Source organism: Heterocephalus glaber, unplaced genomic scaffold (assembly GCF_053883595.1).
Source record: "Heterocephalus glaber isolate CG9 unplaced genomic scaffold, H.glaber_assembly_v1.0 deba00001509, whole genome shotgun sequence".
In the NCBI taxonomy this organism is placed as follows: Eukaryota; Metazoa; Chordata; class Mammalia; order Rodentia; family Bathyergidae; genus Heterocephalus; species Heterocephalus glaber.
In genome coordinates, this window is record NW_028258325.1 from 13,511,652 (window position 1) to 13,538,443 (window position 26,792).

Consider the following 26,792-nt stretch of genomic DNA (forward strand, 5'->3'; position numbering starts at 1 on the left):
CCTGCTGTGTTCAAAGAGGACCTCACACTATCCTACTCCCAAGATAGAAATGCCTAGTATACAGCTGCTTATCTTTGTATAAATTGAAAATTGGCCATCTTCTTTTGCAATGTTGATCATGAAATGGATTCAGTTTCTTCATGCCTTTTTTTATACCTGGGCTCACCTTTGATCAGTAGCATGAGACAAATGTGATAATATGACAGTTCTGAGCTTAGGCCACAAGAGGTCTTGCAATTCCAATCCCACCCATTGGAACTGGGTGGCCCTCCTGTGGACAAGTCTTCACAAGCCTGCTGAAGGATGAGGGAGCAGATGGAGGGAACCCATTTGTTCCACACTTGCCAGCCAGGCCTCCCAAGCCAACAAACTCAAATAGCCCGACATAACAGCAAGCCCACAGACAGAAATTAGCTGAGTCTGGCTCTTTATTTTGTTTACAACACTCAACATTGAAGTTACTTACATTTTCTAGTCTAGTCACTTATACTTTCATGTTTGAGCCCAAGTTGATGAAAACTTCTTTAAAAGTCTCCATTTTGTTTTAAAATAATTGTTCTTGAGTTTGGTGCGTACATTTAGCTTAGCTGAAATTTCATGATCTGTTTTCTTTGGTGAAAATTACATTATAGGTGACAATTATATTACATTATATCCTTCCCTTTAGAAAGATGAGCAGTGAACTCCAGCTGACCTGAAATGGTCTCTAGAATCCAATGCACAGTCATGGCAGGGGGTGGGCTGCTCCAGCTCTGAGACATCACACTCATGCATCTTCTTACAGAAAAAAATGTACTTGATTCCACTGGATTTGATTCAAGTTAGTGGTCTAAAAATTAAGTGTTTTTTAAAAAAATTTAATGGTGGAAGGGGTCAACAAAAGAAATGTAGCTAGGAGACCCCCCCAATATACTGGTTTTGATCTTAAAACACATTGTTGAATTTTTAATTTATCAAAAATAGCTATACCAGGGCCAGGATTTAGCTCAGTGGTACTGTGTCTACCTTCAAGCACAAGGTTGTGAGCTCATCCCCGGTACCACCCTCAAAAGCTATATCATTTAATTCACAGCAAGTCATAAATAAACCCTAGATAATTACCATATTAAATACAAAGACTAAAAACATATGCATATTTTAATTTGTAAAATGGAAAAGGACGTTCTCATCATAAAAGCAATGAGTAAAATCACAAAAGGATATACTAGATTTTCTGGTTTCAACATTTTTGTCTGTGTAAAGATCATGTAAGTAAAATACAAATAGAAAACTGTAACAGTACACGCATGATATATAAAATAAGATTGGTATCCTTTATATAAAAAGAGTTCACACAAATGAAAAAGGGAGTTCATTGGTTTCATCAATTTCAAAAGTCATTTAAAATAAAAACAATGCAAAACAAATGATAATTTTATTTTTATTCATCAGTAATTAAAAATTAAAATATATTTTCATTAGATATTAATGCTAAGTTTTATTTTATTTTTGAAAAACCTGAAAAAGTAGGGATCATCTTCCTTGGGGAGTTTTTAGTTTTGTGTGACAAAAATAGTAAAATAGGTCAATTATGGGTGGTTGTGCACACAGTTGACTGCATTAAGGGCTCAGTTTGAGGGATCTTGAAATCCATGGAATACTGTACTCTTACAAGCCATAAACTCTAGTACTAGCTACTTGGTAAAATTACACATCATAAATACTTTACATTAGTTGGCTCAGAATGTATGTGCACTCAAAAATAGAATTTGTATATGTAATAAGGTTACTACCAAGGAAAAATTTTTAGAGTTCTATGAATTTAGGAAGTATGAGTTCTTCATGTTTAGGAAGAGGTTCTAGGAACAGAGGTCATGAGCTGAGCCCTGAAAAACAAACTGGAATTGATATCATTTATAAATATTCATAGGTAAAAGAAAATGTAAAATTTCAGCAAAGAAACGGGTGTGGTGCATGAAGCAATTCTGGATGTTAGTCTACAAAGAGTGTTTTATCAGCTTTGAGACTAGGAGAGTAAAGAGGAAAAAGATAGAAAGGGCTTTATGTAACTCTTCAGAGTTTGGCTGAGCATAATAGACCTGGAAAGATTTCCAAGCAGAAAACTGATAAAGAGATTCTAGTTATAGGGAGATTAATGTAGCTACACTAAAAATGAATAGCTTGACAATGGCCTTGGGAAGGGATTAAATGCCTGGCAAGATTCTCTGTCCTCCTTGTCTGCTCGGAAGGCCATTCTGAGGTCTTTCTGTACACAGACTGGAGTGCTGGGAGACACCCTCCTTCCTGCTGGATATTCTTCCCAAGCAGACCCGTGCTTCTTAGGCATTGTATAAGCTGATAGTTTCTGTTAATGACTTTTTATGTTACAAGTCCAGGAACATAGAGATCTTGAGTCTGACCCAAATCATTGTTGTTTTTAACTACACATTTCTGAAGAAACACAGATAGTTCAGACTGTGCTGGGGGATTTAAGAGAAATGTGCAGATGTGACTGCCAGCTCAGACTCAGAGGTGGCATGCTGCCTCTCCCAGCCCAGGGGAAGGGGATGGGGACACTCCTAGGGAAAAAAAGAAATTGTGACACATCTATACACTGCATTAAATAAAGGGAAGGCTGGTGTTATGGTCAAATGTTTGTGCCTCTCCCTTTGGCAACAAGTGTTGAAAACCTTATCACCAAAGCGATGGTGCTGGAGATGAGGTCTGTGGGAGTGGATTAGGTCATGAGACCAGAGCCTCCTGGCTGGGATTAGCACACTTACTGAGATCTGTGCTGTCCCTTCCAGCATTTGAGGACACAATGCAAAGGCACCATCTGAACCAATGAGCAGTGCCTTACCAGACGCCGAATTTCCTAGCTGCTTGGTCTTGGACATCTCATCCTTCAGCACTGTGAGAAATAGATCTCTGTTGTTTATGAACTACCAAGTCCGTGGAATATTTTTATAGTAGTCTGAACATTCTGGATTTCAAGAACAGGAGGAGGAAAATAGGCCATAAAAGGGAGACATGGGAAAGAATAAGAGCAATATCAGGTGAATGGTGGATACAGTTATGCTATATATTTATGAAAACAATCTAAAATGTACAGATAATTTCAACAGTATTTACATTTGACCCAGCAGTTATCCTTCTGGTATTCTGTTTACTTCATATGCAATGAGAATATCAAGGTACTGGAGTCTTGTACCTCCTCTCTGCAACCCTTTTGGATCTTTTCTAAGGTTTTCTAGATCTACACAAGCATCATCAACATGGTTGAAAGTTATCTAGGCTTTGCTTGCAATTTTGTGCTATTGAGATTATTTTTTTGGCTTTCCTTGTGGCTGAAATATCTCTTCCTGAACGTGTGTCTGCATCTGAATAGGGTATTTCCTCATTTTTAGGATTTAACTCAGGCATCAACTCTTGTAGAAATATTTATATTCTGGGGTGGGTGGAACTTTCTTTTCCAAAGCAACTTCCCATATTGTTCTCATTTCACATACCACTGACTTCTGGATATAATAAAGTCCTAGCTTTAAATAACTATTTCACAAGAGTATTCTTGTTTTATTTTTAGTTTCTTTTTGAGATGAGTTCTTACTATGTAATCCAGTCTGGGCTTGAAATCACTATGTAGGCAAGGCTGACCTGGAAGGTAATTCTATTGCCTCAACCACCCCAAGTGCTGGGATTACAGGCATTTTCCACCACATTCAGATTAAGAATATTCATCCTTAAAAGATAAGGAGTATGTCTTATTCATCTCTATAAACTGTAAGAATATTACAAAGCTTTAATATTTCTGGAATGAGTTTGATAATAAGATGGTTATAGCCAAAAATATTCAAGAGGAGTGGGATGAAGCTCCTGATTAATTGTTCACTTTGTTAAAAATTGGCACATTAAATATTTTTAGACATAAAAATAAGGAAATACAAAGATAATAATTTATAATCTAATAGAGGTAGAATAAAGTAATGAGCCAAAAAAAAAGAGAAGAAAATATTGTCAATTCAGAAGACTGACCTGAGGAAAACAATCATAGAATATAAAGGATAAATCAAAAGCAAAATAAGATAATAAAATTAAATCCAAATGTATCAATAAAAAAAAGGAATGCAACCTTCAATTAGTTGAAAGTGATACTAAGCACGTAGAAAAACATCCCAAATGAGCACAAAAGACAAGGAAAAATTAAGAAAATGGAAACTTGAAACAAAAGAACTGAACATGATAAGCAGCAAATATTTTTAATGCTTTAAAATACTATAAATATTATTAACATTTATAGCTTAGCATTATTTGTAATAGTATAAACAAAGGAGACAACTTCCTATGAAAATAAAATGGATAAACTGTAATAAAATAATAAAACCTATACTAAAGAGTAAAAAATAATTAACCTTGGATATGAATAGAAACTTGGGTGAATCTCAAAATTATGAGGTCAAACTTGAGCATATGTCTTAGGTAAAAATATTATTTTATTTGTGAAAAGTTAAAAACATGATCTAGATAATCAATTCTTCAGGGTAACCTAAACATATGGAAAATAGTATAAAGAAAGGAAAAAGAATGACAAGCACAGAATTCATGCCAGATATTAGTTCTTGCAAGGAGAAGGAATGAAATCAATCACACAAAGGACTTGAAATACACTGGTAGCTTTTTACTATGCTGGCAGTCCCTCCAGTGTCATTGTTTAAATGAACCTACAAGTTTATATATAGACATCATCGACATAGAAGTATATAGTATATATTATATATAGAATTTCATCTACATAGAAGTATATAGTTTATATTATATAGAATTTAATATATAGAATTTCATAGCTTTATGCTATATGTGTGATAATATATTTCAAGTTTAAAACTAAATACAAAGTCTAAATGAGTTTTTCCAATTGAAAAAATTTGAAATATACAGTTATGTTTGAAACTTGAAAACATATTTCTGATATCTGGACTGGTGATTTATTATGAAACCATTTAAATAAGTTGTTAATAATTTTAGTATTCATGAAATAATATTTATCTTAAATATTAAGCTAAAAAGTTTTGAGAAAAATATAGTTTTCATTATGTAAAATATATTTATTTAAGAGGGTTGGAAAGAAATACACAAATGCCTCAATAGTGGCTATTTTTGCATAGTAAGATTATGGATGTGTTCTTTTTCTTGCTTCATATATTTCTAAATTTTCCAGATCTTGTAAAATAATAATATTTTTATATTTTAAAATGATCAATTATAATCAATACCAAAATGTTTAATGAGACATACCAGAAAGTGGTCACGTATTTTTTGCTCTATAGGGTCTTGATTACTAAACACTCCTTTTCCTTAGTTCACCTGGAAATCTGAAAATCATAATTTGTTATTATTTACGGTAAAGCTAATTTCTGATTGTTACATGACAAGTGGACTGGGTGCATTGTAAATACAAAGGAAGCCGTTCTCTGGATTTCTCTGAGTGCAGATGAGTCTTATAATTCAGCACATCTTTGGAGAGAGCTCTTAAACTGTGATGAAAGATAGGGCCGCTGTAGCAGGATAAAGCTTTTATGACACCGGGACTGACAGTTAGCCAGTTTGATTGTTTCTCTCTCACACTATAACTGCTTCCGATAGCGGTTAAAAACGTAGCTTCTATACAGATCGGTGGACTGTTACATGCACTGCTGCTCGTATTCCCCTTCAGGAGAAATATCTAATTGTGCTGATGAAAAAATGGGCCTTCTATCCCGTATTCTTGCAAGTGCATGAGATGTCACATCCGACTGTTAGCTTGACAGAAGAAAAATTATTAGCACATGCTTATTATTAAAGGCCTCAGGTCTCTATTTGATTAAAATACAATAGTCCTGTGCTGAATTTCTAATGATTTTTTTTTTAAAAATTACTGATGGAGTTGATCCCTATCACATTTTATCAAGAATTTTAAGAAGTGAGTTGTATTTTCCTTTTCTAGAACTTTCATCCTGGGCAAGATGGTTGAATAGGTGATAACAATAATGATGCTTTCAGTTACAGCTTTCTATGAATCTTAACCTTCACACTCTCCTGCTCATTTCATATATTTAATAAACTATTGAGGAAAATAACATTATAATCACTTACAATTTTAAGTCATTTGAAGTTAATTAAACTTTATTTCTGATCGTAAAATAGACCCAACTATTCTTTCCTTCCTTTCTTCCCTTCTTTCTTTGCTTCCATCCTTCTTTCCACATTTTACTTCTCTGTCCTTCCCTACAATCTTCTCTTCCCTCTCTTAAATCAAAGGGATGCATATATTACACAAGTATGTGAGTGGGAAGAGTCTCCCAGACTTGTAACATCATAGCTAAACCTGAAATGAGATTTTTTTGGTTGCTGCAGCTTAGGAGTTATACTGGAACTAAAGAGTATTTTAACTTCTAGTTAGTGTCTTTGCGCAACACAAGGAAAAGTCAAAGTTAATAGAGTTAAGGCTGTTTTCCTTAGGACAGTGTTGGGAACATGTGTTAATTCCTTAGTTTTATTTCTGACTTGAAGAATAAAAACAGTAATAAATGTCACTCTAAGAGGATTGTTTTTATCTTCTTTTAGTCTTTTTTTGGAAAAGATAAGCTGATAAATGAGAAGAAATAAGAAAATAACCTATAGAGCTGATTACTTCAAAAAGAGACTTGCAGGTGGCTGACTTCTACAGTATTTAAATTTAAGTAACTTAAAAGAAAATATTTAATGGATATGTTTATTGATTAGATTTCAAATATCTTAAAATTCTCATTATAATCTAGAATATTTGGTTGAAATTACAATCCAGCATATGTATGGAGTACTCATTTCTCCCCAACTATGCTTTTTTTGAGAATTATTACTGTCATATCTGATTTCAGAAGTTCACCAAAAGGCTTTCGACCAGATGACTCATGGTTATCCTAAGTTTTGTGATATGAAAATATATTTTTAAAAGAGGAGTGTGATGATTAACCTTACTTGTGTCAATAGGATTGGCTTGGAATCCGCACAGAGGGTTAGTACAGTATGCTTCTAGGTGTGTCTGAGGGGGTCATGAAGATCTGCCCTTGGGTATTATATATGATCTCTGGCACTGTACCCATACTCTACCTCCTGGGCACCATGAGCTAAGTGTCTTTACTCCTCCATACCCTTCTGCCATGATGTTTCTGCCTTGGAGACAGCTGACCATGGCTGGAATCTCCTGAATCTGTAAGTCAAATCAAACCTCTTCTCCTTAACTTGTGTAAGTTAGTGTGTCTCAGCAAAGGGAAAGCTTACCTATACAGGGGGCAAGCTGCTGTAGTCTGGGACTAAAAAGAGAACGTTTATTGCTATCGAGTCATTCCCTTTCCCTAAGAAAAACATTTTTGGAAAAGTCTTAAAATGATGTTGAATTACTTAAAAGATATATTTCCGTGTATTTTATGTTTTTGCATCTGTACTCATATAGATACAAAATAGTGAAGTTTATTGTTGTAAGTTGTATGCTTGAAACGTTGCAAAAATGTTGAATGAGTCCCTTCCCAGCCTGTTTAATACATTGTCAGTACAGAAAAAAACTAAGATTCCCCAGCTGCATCAGTATGTCACTTTTGTTGACAGACTGGGTACGATAAATTTTCATTTAGAGTGAATCACTCAGATTTACACATTGTCTTTGCCGTGACATGACGAAGAGACTTGGGTGACCTCTGCATCTTCAGCAGGGGTGATTTTTCTGTTGACTTTCTTTAGAGCAGCTAAGGTGTCCTAATGCTCCAGGTGCACCTAATTTAGAATGGAAGTAGGTCAAAATACACACCTTGATAATTAAAACTAGAGATACCAGGCCTTTGCATCTAGAAACTACATAACTGTAATAAATGTGAATATAAATCATGTGTAAAGGCAACTGTGGAAACTGTCACAAGGACTTTCACTGGCGACCAGTGGCTTGGGGTATTGGTAGTAACCTTGGTTTATTTACTACTTCATAACAATGCATGCTGAGGATTCTAGGTCAACTAGTAAAATGAGCTCAACTTTTGTAAGTTCTTGGCAGACTCAGTTGGGGCATGCAAACAAATAAAAGATGTTACTTATTGTTTCCCCTGGAATATTCACCTTCCTCTGATAGTAAAAATAGAAGGTTTAACTGTGCGTTTCACTCTTTCCCACGCATTGCCAAATTATAAAACTCTTCCCCAATATGAACTTGACATCAGTTTAACAGTAAAGCAAAGCTGAGGTTCAAGTTGACAATTGGGTCTAGTAATATGGCAAATAAATAATCTTTGAGTCTTATCTGAATGTTTCATGGAACCTAAATATTGACTTCCACTTGTAGGCTGTGTGGCCCTCTGAGTTGTCTACATCATAATTTCCTGAACCTGTGCATATATTACTGTGACTGATAATCCCAATATGTCAGCTTCACTGGGTTAAACGATGCTTAGCAGATGAGTAAAGTTCACTCCTGGGTGTGTGGAGGTGGGTCATGGAGAAGTCACCCTGGGTTAATACCAGATCTCTTGCCCATTCCTCTCTGGCACTTTTCTCCTGTTCTGCTTCGTGAAAGCCATGCACTAAGCTATTTTGCGCCCCCTTGCCCTTTTACCATGATGTTCCTACTGGAGCCTGGGCACATGGACTGAGTCTTCTGAAATTTATCCAAATTAAACCTTTAAGGTGTTGGTGTGGGGTATTGTGTCCAGCAATGGAAAACTGACAAATACAGTTACGTTATATGGCAAAAGTAACCTGGAAGATTTTTTTCTTTTGACAGAGTCTCACTATATAGTGTTCAGACTGTCCTTGAACTCACTATGTAGTCCAGGCTGGCCTTGAACTCACAGCAGCCCTCCAGCCTCAGCCTGACAAATGCTAAGATTATGGGCCTGTACCATCATACCTGGCCCTTTTGGTTTTTATTAATTTAAAGATTTTGAGTTACAGAGATTATTCTGGACTGAGTGAGTTCATTAAGTGTTCTTAAAAGACAGAGGCCGAGGGAGATTTGACCACAGAAGATAAAGAGAGGATGATAAAAACAGAAGTTGCAGTGATGTAATTTAAGAGCTGAGAATGGCCTGCAAGGCAAGAAGGGCAGGTCCAGAAATCACAATGAAGCAAGGAAACAGACTGTTCCCCTAGAGACCTGAAAGGAACAGTGCCTGGCCAATACTCTGTAGATTTCTGCCCTTCAGAACCCTAAAATATTAAATGTGTGGTGTGGTAAGGCAATTAATTTGTCATAATTTGTCACAGCTGCAATAGGACAGTAACATACCACTGCTTTAAAAGAATAGCTGAAGTTATAATGATTTTTATTGTTTTCCTTCTTCTTCTAAATAAAATATTGGTTTAACAAGTGATAGAACTGTAAACTAATGATTTTCAGAGGAGGCAATTAAAGCATTTTAACCTCTTAATAGCTGTGGCATCTCTGATCTGTGGAAATATATTAGAGAAAAAGGTGGCAGAGAAGGAGTGAGAGACTGCTGCCTACTCCAAATGGAATCAGTGGTTACTCAAAATGGAATTGTCTTAGCCAGTGAGAGAGCCAATGCTTCCCTTTAACAAAAGCAACTAATCTCTTCAGCTGCTATTAATAAATGATAAAGGCAAGGACACTGGGTTATTTTTTTTTTAATGTCCTTCCCAGTCTTCACATTCTCCCCATTTTAGATCTTTCACTCATTCTTAAACATTGCCTAATGCACCAGAACATTGCACTAAGTTGCTGTCTGGCTCTCAGTACGAGCATTAAAATAAAAGCATCATCTAAGAGGGGAAAAGGATTATAGTAGAAATAAAGGCCTTTTGTAAATTCCTTTCTAAGAGCTAGGCATCATTCCAGTAAAATAAAGGGCAATTTTTACTGGACTTTAACTTTCTCCTTTTGGTGCTACTCAAAGTCCTTCCTTTGGACATTAACTATACAAGCCAATGATGAATATTTTACCCAAATTTATGCCTTATAATCATAGTCACTTAAAAATTTGAGGCTAACCAAAGAGATTTCACTGTACAGAGCATGATTTTAAAGTTTGCATTTTAAATAATTATTAATAGAACAAATAAGTAGAATATTTCTTCTCTGGTGCACATACAACTAAATTTTACTTTTTTCATAAATTTGTGCCATTATATATAAATTCCCATTGGGAAAAATAAATAAGTATTTTATGAGTGAAATGTAAGTTTTCAATAGTGTGATCCTGTGAAAAAGTTAATATTCCTGACAAGTAAAGAGCAATAGGCATTTTGACATGGGAAAACAAATCTTCATATACCTTGCATATCATCAACACTAAAACATCTACAAATGCGACATGGGATAAATATTTATAAGAGTGAGGTAAAGTAAAATATAAAAAGAAAGATATAAATGCTTATATCATGGTCATTAATGGATTATTGGAGAAGGGGCAAATTAGATAAGCTTATCTGTACTTTAAACTATTCTTTCTCTAATTTTTATGAAATCCAATTTAAAGGAGAGTAAGTTTGTATGGAAACTATATGCTGTGTACATGTGCATATTGCCCATCTTGTTTACACCATTTATGATAACACTACTTTGTAAAATACAAGGAAACAGAATTCCTGGGAGGTACTTTGATTAGGATTTCACAGGTAGCATAAGATAGAGATGAGGTGCCTTTTGATATATAGGAGATATTCTGAAAAATTAGTGTCAAAAGGGGGAAGATAATGTTCAACTGAAATTTACCCTGATAAAATTAATGTAGGAGGATGGTATTTTGAACCTTGTTGAGTTATTGTGTCTCATTGTTCTGTGTGTTCTATGTAACAACTGGTAGCTGATCAATTTTTGTCAGTGGAGAGATTCATCCACTCTTTTCACATTTCCCTAGTAAAAGAAAAGTCATTAAAATAGATCTGTGGATCAAATGAAAATGAATCGATTACTACATTTATAGTCTAATATTTATGTAAACATAAACAGTTAATCACATGTACATTATATTTACTATTTGGTGCCTGAACTTTCCTGGGAGAAAATTCATGTAACTATCATGTTACAATGACCCAAAAGATTACCAGTAGTCTACAGAGCACATTAAGATAGCATTTAAAAATACAATAGCATATTATAAATTTTTTTATTTATATATTTATTGGTACATTTTAGGTAAACAATATATTTACATTTATCATTGGGTGTTTGTACCTGAACATGATGTATCTTAGTTCTTATTTTTTCTCCCATTACCTGTGCGCCCTTCACCCCCTCCACCCTTCCCTATTTACACAGACTTTGATTCCCTTTTTTTTTTCCTCATAATTTTTCCTTTCTCTTCTTCCCTTTCCCCTTCCCCTCCCACCATCCCCAAACCCTTGGACCTTTTCCTATTTCAAATTATCAATTATTCATTTTAATCATTTTCATCCTTATTTAAAATGTGCTATGTCCCAGATTTGCATCTAAGAATTTTTGTTTGTTTTTTAATAATCTATTCCAACACAGGCCACTCAATAAATACTTTTGAGTTTGAACTATTATGTGACCCATTATACAGATGAAGAAAGTAAGTCACAGAGATAAAGTAATTTGTACAAGATAACACAAATAATAAAGTGCTTAACTGGGATTCAAATCCAGGTATCCTGATCCCAGGGTCCTATATGTTAAAATACATGCTAAAATGTTATCATTTTAATGAGAATTTAATGCATTGTCATAAGGTATTAAAAAGTAAAAAAAGAAAATACAAGAATGTAAAAGCAGCTTCTAAGAGCTAAATCATCATGTGATTCTTCAGCATGATAGAGTCACAAAAGATTGGGCAGCAGCGTGAATGGAAAATGCTCACGTAGGGACCACCCTCATGACATTTCGGCACAGAAAACATATAAAAAATTTCTGAAAACAGTCAGCAGCAAACAACAATCTGGTTACTTACAAAAACTGAGAATTAGAATGCCGTCTGATTTTCTGTCATCAAAATTGATTGTGACAGTGGAAAAAAATCAGTTATTCCAAGTTCTAGAAGAAAATGCCATTCCTTGCCAAAATATCAAGGGCAAGTGTGGCATGGACACATACTTGGATAAGCATAGGCTGAAAATGTGCCACTCACCTCCTAATGTGCTGTTCTGCAATGTCCTTCAGCAGATTGAAGTTGAAATCCAGGAAAGATGAAGCAGTGGGATTCAACAACAAGATGCAAAACCTACATAAAATTTAAAGACACAGCTGTTAAGTGTGCATTTGGCTTAAACATTTGCTAACTGAAGTAAGTTTGCAGAAATAAAAAATAATAAATGTCAAATACATTTGTGGGAAAAATAATGATGAATTAAATATGGGAAAACACAAAGCATTATATTTCTTATGTACGTCCTGAAAAATCAGGAGATAATATTTTAATTTGATAGGTTATGACCTAGTACTTAAGAGACTATGTTAAGTCTGTACAGATAATGAACAAGGTAGGCTAAAAATACATTTTTATAGCTTTATAAAAATGGGCTAGGTAAGAAAAGCACAAAAGAAAGTAAGTCATAATGGTGATATTTTGTTTTAGGTAGACTATAATTGTGTTTTGTTAAAAAGCAAAGTATATAAACCCATCATGTATGATTATGAAGATAAGTTGCAGGATTATTAAAAAGAACCAAATAGAAAGCAAATGAAACTAATTAAAATTACAGATAAACAGAAACTAACATATTAATGGAGTACCAGTTTGCAGTTGGAAAAATCAATTCGTTATCTTCCATTCATTTACATTGTTTAAATTATAATTTCACTTTATTTAAAACAAAATTACACATTTTATGGAAGAGTTTTGGGAAAACAATAGCTATCTTACTGTATAATGAGGTAGCTGTTGCATATGAAATCTAATATCCTCTTCAGAAATATTGGTGAATGAGGAATCTGCAGATGTAGTCAGAAAAGATGTAGTCAGAGGTGTAGCCATAAAAAAAGTCCAGACCATGGAATGGCATGGTGAGACTTACAACTTAGAATACCATTTTAATATCTGGATGGATGATAGGTCAAAGAGAAAACTAGAGACAAGAATTCAACAAGGAGATTGTTCTGAGCATCCATGTGAGTTTGAAGGTAGCTTGAACTCAGATGAAGCAGTGGCTTCAAATGGAAGGCTGAAGAGATCAGTGAGACAGAGGAGGGCGAGAGCTTAGGGATAGATTACTGCATGATATTAAGGAAAAGACAATACTTATGATGACCCGATGTTTCACTGAAAAACTAGATGAATGGTGGTGTCCACTACAAGAGCTAACATAGCAAGAGAAATTGTTTTGAGAAAAAGAAAAAAATGATTTCAATATTTGGAAATATTGAATAAGAGAGCCTTAGTCTATTTGTTTTACTATTCCAAAATGTCATGAACTGGGTAGCTGAAAAACAGCAGGAATTTATTCTTCACAGTCTGGAGGATGGGGAGTCCAAGAACAAGCACCGACAAATTCAGTGTCTAGTAAGGATCGTCTCTTGGTTTGTAGAAACTGTACATTCCCGCTGTATCCTCACATGCTAGAACAGGAAAACCTTGCCCTCTGCACCTTCTTGCAAGAGCACTAATCCCATTACAAAGGAAGGAAATGTCAAGACCTAATCATTTCTCAAAAAGCTCACCTCAAAGACTATCATCTTGTTAGTTAGAATCCCAGTCTATGAATTTCAGAGGGACACATGCATTCACACCTCATGGGTCTGTTGTCCATTCAGGTAGATGTTGGAAACCCAACATCGAGGAATCAACTTTCAGGTAGCTCTCTGTTGTCTTCAATATAATATCCTGCATGCTGGAAATGCCATGATGATCAAGGATTTAGAACTTAATTGTGTGTCTTTTTCACAGCAATAAAATGGGGCAAAAAGATAAGATGGTATCAAAGATATTTTGAGATTCTGAACTATTTTTCATAATTCCTGATTGATATTAGTCTGACATTGATCACTTCATGAGGTATGTAGAGTTGAGTTGTAGTTTATATGCAAGAGCTACGTGCATTGCAGTCAGCTCCTTGCATGTTTGATAGTTTACACAAAACTAAGACAGTAAATGCTATCCTCAGACTGCATTTACTCTTGTGTAGTCTCTGACATTTTTCCTCATTTTTGATTTATTATTGTTTTCATGGTTTACATCTCATGTAGTAATGCCCAATATGTTCCTGATTTTAAGCAAATAATTTGCATTATTTATATGTAATTCATTTATTATAATCATATTAATGTTAACAAAAATATATCTTTAGGAAAGCTAGTTGAATTGGGAGGGAATGTGCTGTGGGATTCTATGGGATCTTTCAAAGATAATGCATATGTGCTGGATAGATAGATGAAATTTTGGTCTGAGAAAATTTTTGTGGCTTAGGTTGATGAGGTCTGGCTCAGTTTATATTTCATGACTGTATCATGATTGCCCAAAATATAGCTAATTTTTGGCTTACTTTTTATCTGTTCCTCCTTGGTTTGGATTGGAAATTTGTCTTTTCTAAGCATTTGGAAATAACCCAAAATGAAATTTCTCTATCAAATACTAGAGCATTTCCCTAGGGAAGATGCCAAAATTGACCACTTATGCCAAATAGGAAAACCTCAAAATCCTCTCCAAATGTAAACATGATCATTTTCCCAAGTGTCTTTGAAAGCAAAGAGATCTGAGATTTGCATGTTTTACTTAATAGTGCTCAGATTGAAATTTGATTCACCTTACTTTTCATTAAATACCAGGAAGAGAATAATCTAGGCTTTTTATAGAACTCAATACAATCTGTTTCCAGCTGTGTTCTATGAATATAAAAGCATTTCAAATGATTAAAAAATAATCTTTTATCTGTAATTCAACCATAGTACACATGATCACAGTAAAACTGAGTTAAATTACAAATGTTATCTTCCAGATAAATGGGTCTGTATTGTAAGTAGAGAAAAGTTTTATGTTTATGAAACTGAAGATTAAAAAGGAACAAATTCTAGTTTCTATTTAAAGTCCACATTTTGGTAAAGTACTTTCTACTTAATGTTTATTGGCTTATACAGACTGGCACATATTAAATTAGTGTAAGGATTTATTTGTAGTGATAATCTTGTTCTTTTAGTGACACAATTTAATAGTTTACCTCATGAGATAATCCACACTTCAGTGCTATAAGCGAATTCAAAATTATATATAACTTTTATCATTCAATACTGTATCAACTTTGAGAACTTTATGTAACATGAAATCTGGTTCATTGAGTAGGGGATGAGTTAAATGATGATTGTTCATGCATAATATGTGTGTTTCCATTTTCCTAGGTGTACTATGAAACCTATCAAGTGAAGTCTTAGAAACCAGAAAGGCAACGGAGGCAATAGAGAATTCAGTCTTATGTTAAATTAACATCAGAAATTTTAGTGGTTTCAAGGAACATGAAAATATTCAACTTGTGAGCTGGGTTATCCTATTCCTCACAATTATCAAAATTTATTGTTGAATACAGTGGACTCTTGAGTTTCAACTGGCCTGACATGAACAACTTAGCTAAGGACCAGAATGTTAGTTTTAACTTACGACAAAAGTCTTGAGTTATGACCCAAATACTGGTCACTTATGCTTCCAGATGGTCTTAGATACAAATTTAACCCTTACAGAGTTCTGGAAGGAACATTACAACATCCTTTTCTTTGTGGGGTTAATTGAGAAATTCTGGGCCAATGTCTAAGGAGACTGAACTCTGCCTCTGTACAGGAGAGAGACTTTGAAGGCTGTGTAGAGGAGCCTGAGTTTTCATTGACCAACTTGAGTTACAACCAGGCCTCACAAATGAATTGAGTTTGTAAGTCAAGGTCTACTGTACTTCAGTATAATTTACTTTCTCTAGATCAAAAAGTATACACTACTCATATACATGCAGTATAGTAAGATTTGGAATTGTCCAATGTACATATTAAAGATAAATGACATTCTTGCGGTCAAATGCTTTTTATTTTCTTTGACTTTAGTTAAATTTTGTATGTGGTAGTAGTTATGGTTATAAATATCTTATTGGCATGACTGTGGTTGGCATGTATTTTAAAATAGCTCTAAATCCCCTTATAGAATAAATATGTTCACAAAGATAAGCATATCAGAAATGCCCACACAACCTATCTTCAGTGAAATTACATGATTAAATTATCCCCATGTGTTTGGGGTCAAACCAATAACAGCATTAAGAATTATAAGGTTTCTACAATTCTGCAAGAGAAAGCAGAGACAGGAAGTACGTAATTTTCAAATGGCCCTGAGAACTGAAGAACCCAAATATCATCTGATTTGTTGTAGAAATTTGTTGGGCAAATCTTGAGCAGTTCAACTAAGACGAGATCTACAAAACTTAATTTAGCAAGTAGATTAGTGGGAATTTTAGACAACGTTAAGGTAGTTTGGTTCTTATGAATTCCTGCAATGAAATAACTTGGAACTCACTTTTGAGATTAAACATCACACTCAGGTAAAGAGGCTGATAATAACATCCACTCTAAGAAAACACGGATTAGAGTACAAAGGACTCTAGTATCCATATAAAAGTCAGCGAAGGAAACAGAGTCAGTATACAAAAAAACCACACTGTCAGGCTGCACTTTTGAATCTTATAACAGTATAAGATGAGCATCCCTAGTTCAAATATATGAAATCTAAAATCCACCAAATTCTGAAAGATTTAGGCACTGGGGAGGCTGAAGCAAAAGGATGGCCATGAGTCCAAGGTCAGCCTGGCCTGCTGAGTGAGTTTAAGGCCAATGAACTATCTGATGAGACCCTGTCTCAAAAAACAAGCCCAAAGAAACAGAAGTACTTCAGACATGCTTACAAAAACATGAAGTCACTCACAAAAAAAGAATAACAGATGTTTATAAGATAAATTGGAAAATCTGATATTCAATGTTACAAAGGGACATTTTACAACACAAAAATTTAGTAATATAAGGACAATTTATAAAGCAATATATGAGGCAATTATTGCCTGACTAGTCAAATTGATAGTTCAATGTAAAGATACTTTTATATAACATAGGCATACTGCTATCTATAAGCAGCATATCAGTTAATATTTTTCTGAGTATTTTATAAGAAATACACTAAAGGAATTTAAGATAAAAGAAAAGAGTGAAGTGAAACTATCTCAAGTATTTTAGTGAATATCAGGTATCATTTTATCATTAGAACTAAAATCAGTTTGGACAAGATGTGAAATATAAAAGGAAAATAAAATGGGTTTCCTGATCACCTAATGCATCTTAATTAGGATTTAAAACATATATCACCTCAAATTATGTGAAAGAAAAGAACAAGAAGAGGTTCTACCTAACAAAGTTGTTTAATGTAGAATACAAATAGACATTACTCAAAAAAGAAAAGAGAGAAATAGGAATATTATGTAAATAAATTAGTGCAAAAGTAAACTGTTAGACAAAATTGGAGCAGATTGGAGCTGGGGGGTGTGGCTCAGTACTTAGAGCTTGTGCTGAGCGCTCACAGATCCTGGCTTCCATCCTCAGCACGGCAGCCCACCCAAGTCCATACTTATTGAAACATCGAGAAAATGCAGTGAGGATAAGAGTGAGAACACGAACAAAGGAGAGAAGGGAACAGAGAAAAAAAGAGAGAAAATGGGAACATGATATTTGTGAAAGGTAAATAAATATACCTATTACAGGAGAATGAAGTCAGCACACTGACAATGGAAGATGACAGCCTTTGTCCTATACACACACACACACACACACACACACACACAGAAACAGTGATTAGACAGTGATCCACCTATAAAAATAGTTCTGCAATGGCACAAGAGTCAATGAGTCAATGAAGCACCTACAGCTACCCAACGGAACAAAAATTTAAATAGTTGCTCAGAAAGCATCACCAGAAAGATTGTCAAACCTGAGATATCTGAGGATGGCTAGGAACAGGACAAGGCTGCCAGTTCTAGATACACAGTGGCACATCACTGTCTCAGGGGCCTACTGTAAGGAGGCTTATGGCAGCCTTTGCCCTGAGGACCTCAGTAGCCCTGTAGCCCTTCCTATATCTTCCATAACAGAGCTGCTGTCAGTGTCCATCAGAGTGGGCTCCACTCCCCAGGAGCCTGCTGTGCAGAGGACATTGCAGTTTTTGCCACTGAGGTAACCAATTGGTGCCATGTTCCCACTAGAGAACATGATCCTTCTACCTTCTCACCCACAAGGAAGATCTGTTGCTGTGCCTCGTGGGCCCTTCCAGATTCGATCTGCCACCTCCCGACCAACACCACACTACACCAGGAGGGAGCTGCATGGCCATGACTTTATCCATGGAAGAAAAAGAGGCCAGGAAGACTCCAGCAGGCTGCACTGAACAGTATCCCAGGAGCCCTCAGTGTCACGGTGGATACTGACAGCCTTAGCCACTTGGTTGATTGTTTTTGCTTATACTGCCCCAAGCTGATGGAGCTTCATGAAGACTATGCTGCTGCACTTTCGCTGGAGCTGGAACACCACACCCCACCCAGCCAGGACCCTTATATTCATATGCAGAGGGAGGAGGCCTTCAGTCACATAACCAAGTCCATAAATTCTGGAAGGAAGTGAATACTCCATCAAATGTATCAATACCAACATAAGGCAACAAGAAACATGAAAAATTGAGAAGATATGACAGTATAAATGGAGTTCAATAAGTGTCTAGTAACAACTCCAAAGAAATGGCCATCTACAAATTGTGAGATGAAGAATTCATCATCACTAGATTTGACTTACAAGAAAAGCTAAAAGGAATTCTTTACGCTGAAACAAGATGCGAATTGGTGACATGAAAATATAGGAAGGTATACAGATTTCTAAGAAAGACAAGTATAATCGAAGTCAGAATGCTCTAGTACAAATCTGAATGGAGAAATCGATATCAGTGAAATAATAGTAGAGGATGTTAGTACTCCATTTTTAACAATGGATAGATTATCGAGAGAAAAAAATCAGTGATGAAACTTTGAACATGAACTATACTCTAGGTCAAACCAATCTAAAAAACATAGAGCATCCCATCCAGCAGCAGAAGGATGTACACTATTCCTAAGCATACACGGAACATCTGCAGGTTAAGATCATACATTAGCTACAAAATGAGTCTCAATGTATTTTAAAACAATGAGATTATAAGAAGTGTGTTTTCCATTCACAATGATATGAAACTAGGAACCAGGAAGAGGAGTAAAACTAAAAAAGTCACACTTATGTCTACATTTAATAAGACACTTTGATCAACCAAGTCACCTAAGGAGAAATCAAAGGGCAGTTCAACAAAAGTCTCAAAACAAATGAAAATGGAAACATGACTTATGAAAACTTATGGGCTTCATCAGAACAGTGTTAGGGGGAACTTAGTAGTAGTAACATCTGAGTGAAATAAAAGAAGTATGTCGAGTAAACACATTATATCTCAAGAGAACAACAACAAAAGAACAAACCAAGTTTCAAGTTAGTAGAAATTAAAAGGATTATAATTTTGGTATGCAACAAAGCCAGCTGAGACCAAAAAGACATAAACAAGAGACAGAGCACTTGCAATGTTCAAGTTGTATTTAATAATAAGCATATAAATTACAAATACCTATGTATTCCATAACAGTGATAATTCACATTAGAAGAAACTGTAGGGCATGCAAGGAAAAATAGAATATAGAACTAATATAACAACATCCTTTTATCATAAATTCTATGATGAAAGATGTAACAAAACCATTAGACAGATATCATGTATTTAAATTGTTAATATTTTAGTAAAATGTATGTTTATATATTTAATATTCACATATTTAACATAGTTATATGCATACTTGCTCTTCGAATTCTGTAAATTTCATCTGATAATTTCTTTACCTTTCAGCATATCCTATTTGCTTTACAAAGATTTTCTCATTTCCCCCAAAAAAGAGTTATTTTAAAATTACATTTTGAAACTCAGGAAAAGTTGAAGACTCTCATGTCACTTTGGCTATAGGTCAATTAAAAATTCATTTGAGTTCTGATTTACCTTGTTATACAGTTATTTAGAAGTGTGCTTTTCTTACTAGCATTTCATGATTATGAAAAGTAGGTCTTATTTATTTTCTCTGTATTCTATTGTATCACAAGAGTTTAAACACAGGCAGTCATTGACCTTGGACTCTGTTCTAACAGGTTGGATTCGGAATAAACTGATTTACAGAGCTTGTAAACACATTTAAAATTGCCCCCTGCTCTCATGAGATGCACAACAGTGTGCTGGAAGGAATATGGTTATATTTGATCCTTTGCTTACAAATACTAATATTTGTTCAAATTACCTAGCTTCTGCCAGGTGTGGTGGTGCATGCCTGTAATTTTAGAACTTGGGAGGCTGAGGCAGGAGGATTTCTATGAGTTCAGGGCCAGCCTGAACTACAAAGCGAGACCCTGCCTCAAAAACAAACAAACAAACAAGCAAACAAACAAAAAATTACCTAGCTTTCTAAGGTTAGCTAATGTGGAAGGGAAATTCAATTATATAAGATAGGATGATTTATTATTAACACTCAGAATGTAGGACAAATAAGTCATAAGTTTATTTCTCATTAAATGTATGTACCTGTGTGTGTATGGATGTGTAAACACTCAAAGACCATATTTTCATTCCTCAAATAGTTTTCTTTCTGTTACCTACTTTTGATTTCATTTGTACTCGGTTCTGAGATATAAAAGCCATCAATAAGCATGAAGTATTTGTGACTTACGAGGAAAAGTTTTCCTTTAATTCACAAAATTTTACTGTACCAATAATTTTTATATTCAGAGGTAGAAATAGATTGAGGTAGTTGTTCTAGACAGAATTATTAGTAAGAATTATTTCTCATTTAAGAATAAAGTCAATGAAGGGCCTCTTTATTTATAGAAGATGCTCTTCATTAACAGATGTTTAGGCAATGCATCCTTAGATCTCAGAACGCAAAAGAGTTATAAGGATTTTGACATTGGCCTCTTATTGGTCTCAGAGAAAGTTGGACCTAAGAAGATGAGAGATGGAAAAATGTACAAGCTGTGATAAAGCATGGGGAAGGGTGGAGTGCAGAAGATGCAGGACATGGGAAGTTGGGGACACAAGTGTTTGAACAATGTGTTTTGACTTGGAGTTTTCAGTAGTTTCTCTCTTACATGATAATCACTTTACATCATTCTCTTGACTCATTTCTATCTCTCCCAAGTCACCAGTAAAAGCTAATAAGATTCAATAGCACTCAAAGATGTTGAGTTAGCAATGCTTTGAGTGAAAGGGAAAAGGATGTTTTTATATTTGGGAAAAATGAATTGAGAGATCAGGAGTTGCAAAAGGCAATAAAAATAACAAGTGTGAAAGATTCATTGTAAGCAGGAATTAATAGTGAAAGGAACTTTGACAATGTGAATTCCTACTGAAATGCTCATGAAGGATCTGCTATGAGTCCTACCTTTTGGTGGCATACTAGCTTGAGCTGTCTCCTTCCTTCCTTCCTTCCTTCCTTCCCTCCTTCCCTCCCTCTCTCCTTCCTTCATTCCTCCTTCCCTCCCTCCCTCACTTCTTTCTTCTTCCTTTCTTCCTTCCTTCCTTTTTTTTCTTTCTTTCTTTCTTTCTTTCTTTCTTTCTTTCTTTCTTTCTTTCTTTCTCTCTTTCCTTCCTTCTTTCTTTCTTTCCTTCTTTCCTTCTTCCTTTCTTTTCTTCCTTTTTTCCTTTCTTCCTTAACACTAAGACCAGAGCATATATAAAATGGACATTCAACCGCACCATCTAGGATCTATGTGCACTGAATTATGTGAAAATTTAAACTGAATGACATAATAAGCCTTACCACTTCATAATCTCCAAATATCTACCTCCTTCTATTTATTATTAGAAATAGATAAAAGGTAGAAAAAATAAGTGAGAAAGGCATTTATACTATTGAATCCTAAGAAAAAGAGAGCTGTCAGTAAGGAGAAGGTCCAAGAACTTCAAGTTTAAGCTTAGGGAAGTCTGAGTCCATTCAGTGTCAGATCAAAAATCCAAAGAACTCTGTTTCATTTCATTACTAAAAAAAATAATAATTGGTGTACAAAATTATGACTTTGATGCAAAGCCTTTTTGTGGTCTGCATCTTCTATTTAACAAGCTGTAGTATGTACCTTGAGTTTTTAATGGCTGAAGAGATGTCTCATCTTGGAAAAGATTATTTAGTGACTACTAAGTTTAACATTAGTATTTGACTCATTGACATTATAGATTTTTAAAGTAGATGTTTCTCTTAATCTTATAATTTCATTTTAAATTTTTATCTATATAGAAATCAAAAATTTTAAAACAATTACCATACACTTTGATTACAGTTAGATAAATTCATGTCTAATAGATTAACAACTTCTAAGCTGATGGGTCCATTTTCATATCAGTTTATTATATTTACTTAAACATTTTGAAAGATAATTGCAAATGTAATATAGTTTTTGAGTTCAAGCAATTTTAATATATGGTAAGGTAGATTTACAATCTTAAAGGTAAAATCTCCAGCATTTAGGCATTTATGTGAACTCAACAAAGTCAATTATTTCTGACTCATTCTAATAATTTAGAAACTTAAATTTATTTCCATATTTTAGCTTAAGTAGTAATATGGTTAATGGTCGATTAGCTATTTCATTTGATTAATATGACTATCAAATTATCTTAAATGTATACACACATTTTAAAAAGCATATAGATCAATTCTAAAGTTGGCACAGGGCTATTTAAATTATGGGTTTTCTTTTCTATACTGATTTTATAGTTATTTTGAAGCAACCCAGTGATTACAAAGTTACTGACACAATTGTGATAACATATATAATCACACATATGAAAGATTTAGATTGCAAAACTTCTATTATATAACCACTTGTCAGCCAAATATCTAAAACAAGACTGTGGACTCCAAGGAGCTACATGCATACAGTTGAGTCTACCTGAGACACAGGTGTATATTCCTATGTACTTCTTATAATTGGATTCTGCTGCTATGGCAGTGGGTAACCCCATTCCCATGTTACCTGGATGGAATTAATTTTGCAATCTGATTAATTATATATCCCTTCTAGGCACCTTTTATTTATCACCATTACTCAATATTTATGACCAAGGTTGCATCTAATTCCTCTCACCATTTTATTTGGTCCAGTCTATGTTTTTACTGCCTCACTGAATTCTTTATTGTTTTCAGATTTTTCTGTCTGGCTGTAGACCTCAATTTTATAGTCATTTTATTGGCACTGTTCAATTTATTTCAGCACGTTTCCATCCTGGTAAAAATATGTTTCTAAATATGAATATAAATATAAACTTCATATAAATATGAACTTCAGCTCTGGGAAGCATCCTTGAATCTCATTCTTCACTGATAGTGGAAAAATGTGTTTATGAGGTGGGTGAGTTTCAGTGTATAATATTTCCATTTCTCTCCCTCAGAAGAGGAAACTCAGTAAAAAGCTAAACTGTGAGCATATTCAGTTATCATGTCGTCAGGTAGGTTCAGTCCTGGAATTCCCCCTCTTTATGCCTGTTTCAAAGTGTTAGAAAATACATTGGTCTTACTAATCTCCCCCCTCCTCCTCCCCTCGCTCTCCCTCTTTCGCTCCCTGTCTCTCCCTTTCTACTTCTCCTTCTTCCTTGCCAAGGAGTATCTTGTCTCAGAAATCTGGTCAAATCCTTTGGGTTGTACTATACAAGAAATAAATTTGGTTCTTGATAACTTCTCTGGAAACCAATATTTATTGACGACAATGTACAGCTATTATATTATTATTATTGTACAGCTATTATTATTATATTATTATTAATAGCTATTATATTATATATTATTGATGACAATGTACACGTTATTATAACTCTTGACTAAACAATTTCCCAACAACCTTGTTTACTATAGTTAAACGTAATTCTTGAAAGATATTATTTCTATCTTCTCAATTCAATTCCAAAAACGTTCCCCTTAAATTTCATTCCCATAAGTATTCTCTCTTTGACCTAGATTTCATGTTTTAGTTTGTTCTAAAATTTCTGCTTCAGGATATGAGAAAAATGATTAGTTTTCAAATTTCAAAGAAAAAGGGGATTTGAAGGATGAGGAAGGTTTAAGTAGCAAGAAGAAGGGAAATAATGTTCACAGAACATAAAATGCTTTAAATTAAATGTGGCTCCCTATATGTGAAATATTTCACGTACAATAACATCCTATTTATTCCTTTTTTCTTCTCATTGCTGTGGTGTAACAATTTAAATTTTAAATAAACCTGTCATCTAATTCTGTCAGTCATGTTCCATAAAAGTTTTGAGTAATGAGTTCACTAGTTTAAAATTCATGATTAAATCCCCTCCTTACTTTTGGGTAACAGCTGTAAGGATCAGGATAAGAACATTGACTCTGGAATCAGATTACCTCTGTTTGGTTTGTATCTCTACTTCTTTCTTGCAGCATAATCTTTGTTAAATTAACTTCAGTGCTTCATGTGGCTCATCTATTTTAAAAAGACATATTAATGCACCTCTCACCTTCAGATGTGGGGATTAAATTAGTTTGCATATGTTAATAGTTTAGAACAGAGCTGGGGGTATGAAACTGAAGAAAGTTGGCCAGAGGTGACTAGAGCCATTACAAACTATTTTAAATAATTGATGTCTGGTTGCTTCCAATTTCACTTTTAGTCTTATCTCGGATGGCTGAGGTTGCCCATGCCTTAAAATTACAAAGAAATCCTAAACAATAAGCTGAGAAGTAATATTTGCAAGTCTGAATAAGGTCTTGTCACTTTGTCCTTCTGCAGCTCAAAGGCAGCTGCTCTAAGTTTATCTATGAGAGTATACAGAGTCTTCCAGCAAAACAACCTGCAAGCCAGATAATCAATGGCACTAACAATTCCTCTGCCTCATAAAACTTAAGATAATTCCACAGTTTTATATTGGCTTAGGAAAGAAGAGATTAAAGGAGAGGGTTCTCATACTTTGATTAGTGGCTCAAGTAAAGATTGTATATGTTGGTGTAAAATCCCTCATTTATTTTCATCCTGTTAGATTTATTATCTAAAACTCTTGAAATATTTAGGACAAGTATTTGGAATTAGATATAAGGCACTTGTGCCAGCAATTTTAATATTAATATTTATCTTTGTTGAAAGCTATATTTGTATATAACAACATGTATAGAGATTTTAAAAACTTATCACGTCTTTGAGGACTTAAGCTATGTAACCAAGCCAAGAGAACATTAAGCAGGCCTTAAGTGCCAAAGAAGTCTGCTCTTAAAAGGCAAATGGTTCTGTTATCTATTGTACTTGGCTCCAGTCCTTCTTTAAAAACTAAAAATAAGGTTGATAAAAATGAATGACCTGACACATAGATCAATTGAGGAGAATAGAAAGCCCCAAAGTAGACCCACATAAATACTATTTATTAGTTTTTGACAAAGGTGCAAAAACTATTGAATGGAGAAAGAAAGGGTATCTTCTTTTTCAAAAAGTGGTATTGAAAGAGTTGGTAATTCATTTGCAAAAACAAAAACGGAAATGAAAAGAAATTTAACCTATTCTCCTTTTATACTAGTATGAACTCAAGATGGGTCATGATCAAAATGTAAAATCAAAAAAATTATAGGACTTATAGAAGAAAACATAAAATTGTTTTTGCCCTTGGGTTAGACAGAGTTCTAATATGACACTAAAAGCATGATGCATTAGAAAAGCTATTTGAAAAGTCAAAATTCAAAACTTTTGTTCTGAAAATAAGATACTCTTGTTGCTGTAATGATGGTTGTTTTTTACTTTTATAAGTACATGTGTACAGTACATGATTACATTCACTGTAGGGATTGGTAGACATAACACATTTCAATTTCTCCCCCCACCTTCTACCCTCTTTTATTTTTCCAGCATCAGATAGATTTATTTATGAGACTTTATACAGTTCATTATCATATATTCAGATTGAAAACCAGTCTAATCATTCAAAGAATATATAAAACATGTAAGAAGAAAGTACTAAGTCAAGGTATATTCTAGATACCTTGTCTTCACTGGATTACAATATCTTTTATTTTCTTTCTCTTCCTTTCTATTATCTGTCTTATTTCATACTTTATGTATGTACTGAGTTTTTCATATAAGAGAAACCATGTGATATTTAAGCTTGTGTGTCTGAGTTACTTCACTTAATATTATGGTCACAAGCTGCATCTATTTTCCTACAAATGACTCCAGTTTATCTTTTCTAATGGTAGAATCATATTCCATTGTGTATAAATACTGCATTTTTAATCTATTCATCGGTTGATAGACAAATAGGTTGTTTCCAAAATTTAGCTATTATGAATTGTACTCCTGTAAACAGAGGTATGCACACATTACTGTTGTATGATGTCTTTAACTCTTTTGGGAAGATACCTAGCAGGGAAACAGTTGGGTCAAAAGGAAATTTTACTTTTAGTTTTTTGAGGAATCTCCATACTAATTTCCGGAGTGGTTGTATCAATTTACAGCCCCACCAACAATGGAGAAGGATTTCTTTCTCTCCATAACCTTGACCACATTTGTTATTCATTGACTTCTTGATAGTAGCCATTCTGTCTATATTAAGATGAAGTCTCAGTATTGTTTTAATTTTCATTTTTCAAGTGGCCAGCGATGTTGAACATTTTTTTCTGTATTTATTGGCCATTTGTATTTCTTCATTTGAGAAGTTTATACTTACTTCAGATGCCCATTTTTAATTGAGTCTTTAAATTTAGAAGGTTTGATCTTTTTGAGTTCTTTATAT

The 26,792-nt window shown here is 34.3% G+C and overlaps 1 long non-coding RNA gene across 4 annotated transcripts in view; it reads right to left on the minus strand.

Moving 5' to 3' along the window:
• Positions 1 to 26,792, minus strand: part of LOC110349684 (uncharacterized) — a 149,519-nt gene that overhangs the window by 109,653 nt on the left and 13,074 nt on the right. For all 4 annotated transcript variants that reach the window (XR_015441293.1, XR_002395844.2, XR_015441292.1 and 1 more), the window contains exon 2: positions 12,084 to 12,176. This is a non-coding gene — a long non-coding RNA (uncharacterized LOC110349684). The remainder of the gene's footprint in view (positions 1 to 12,083; positions 12,177 to 26,792) is intronic.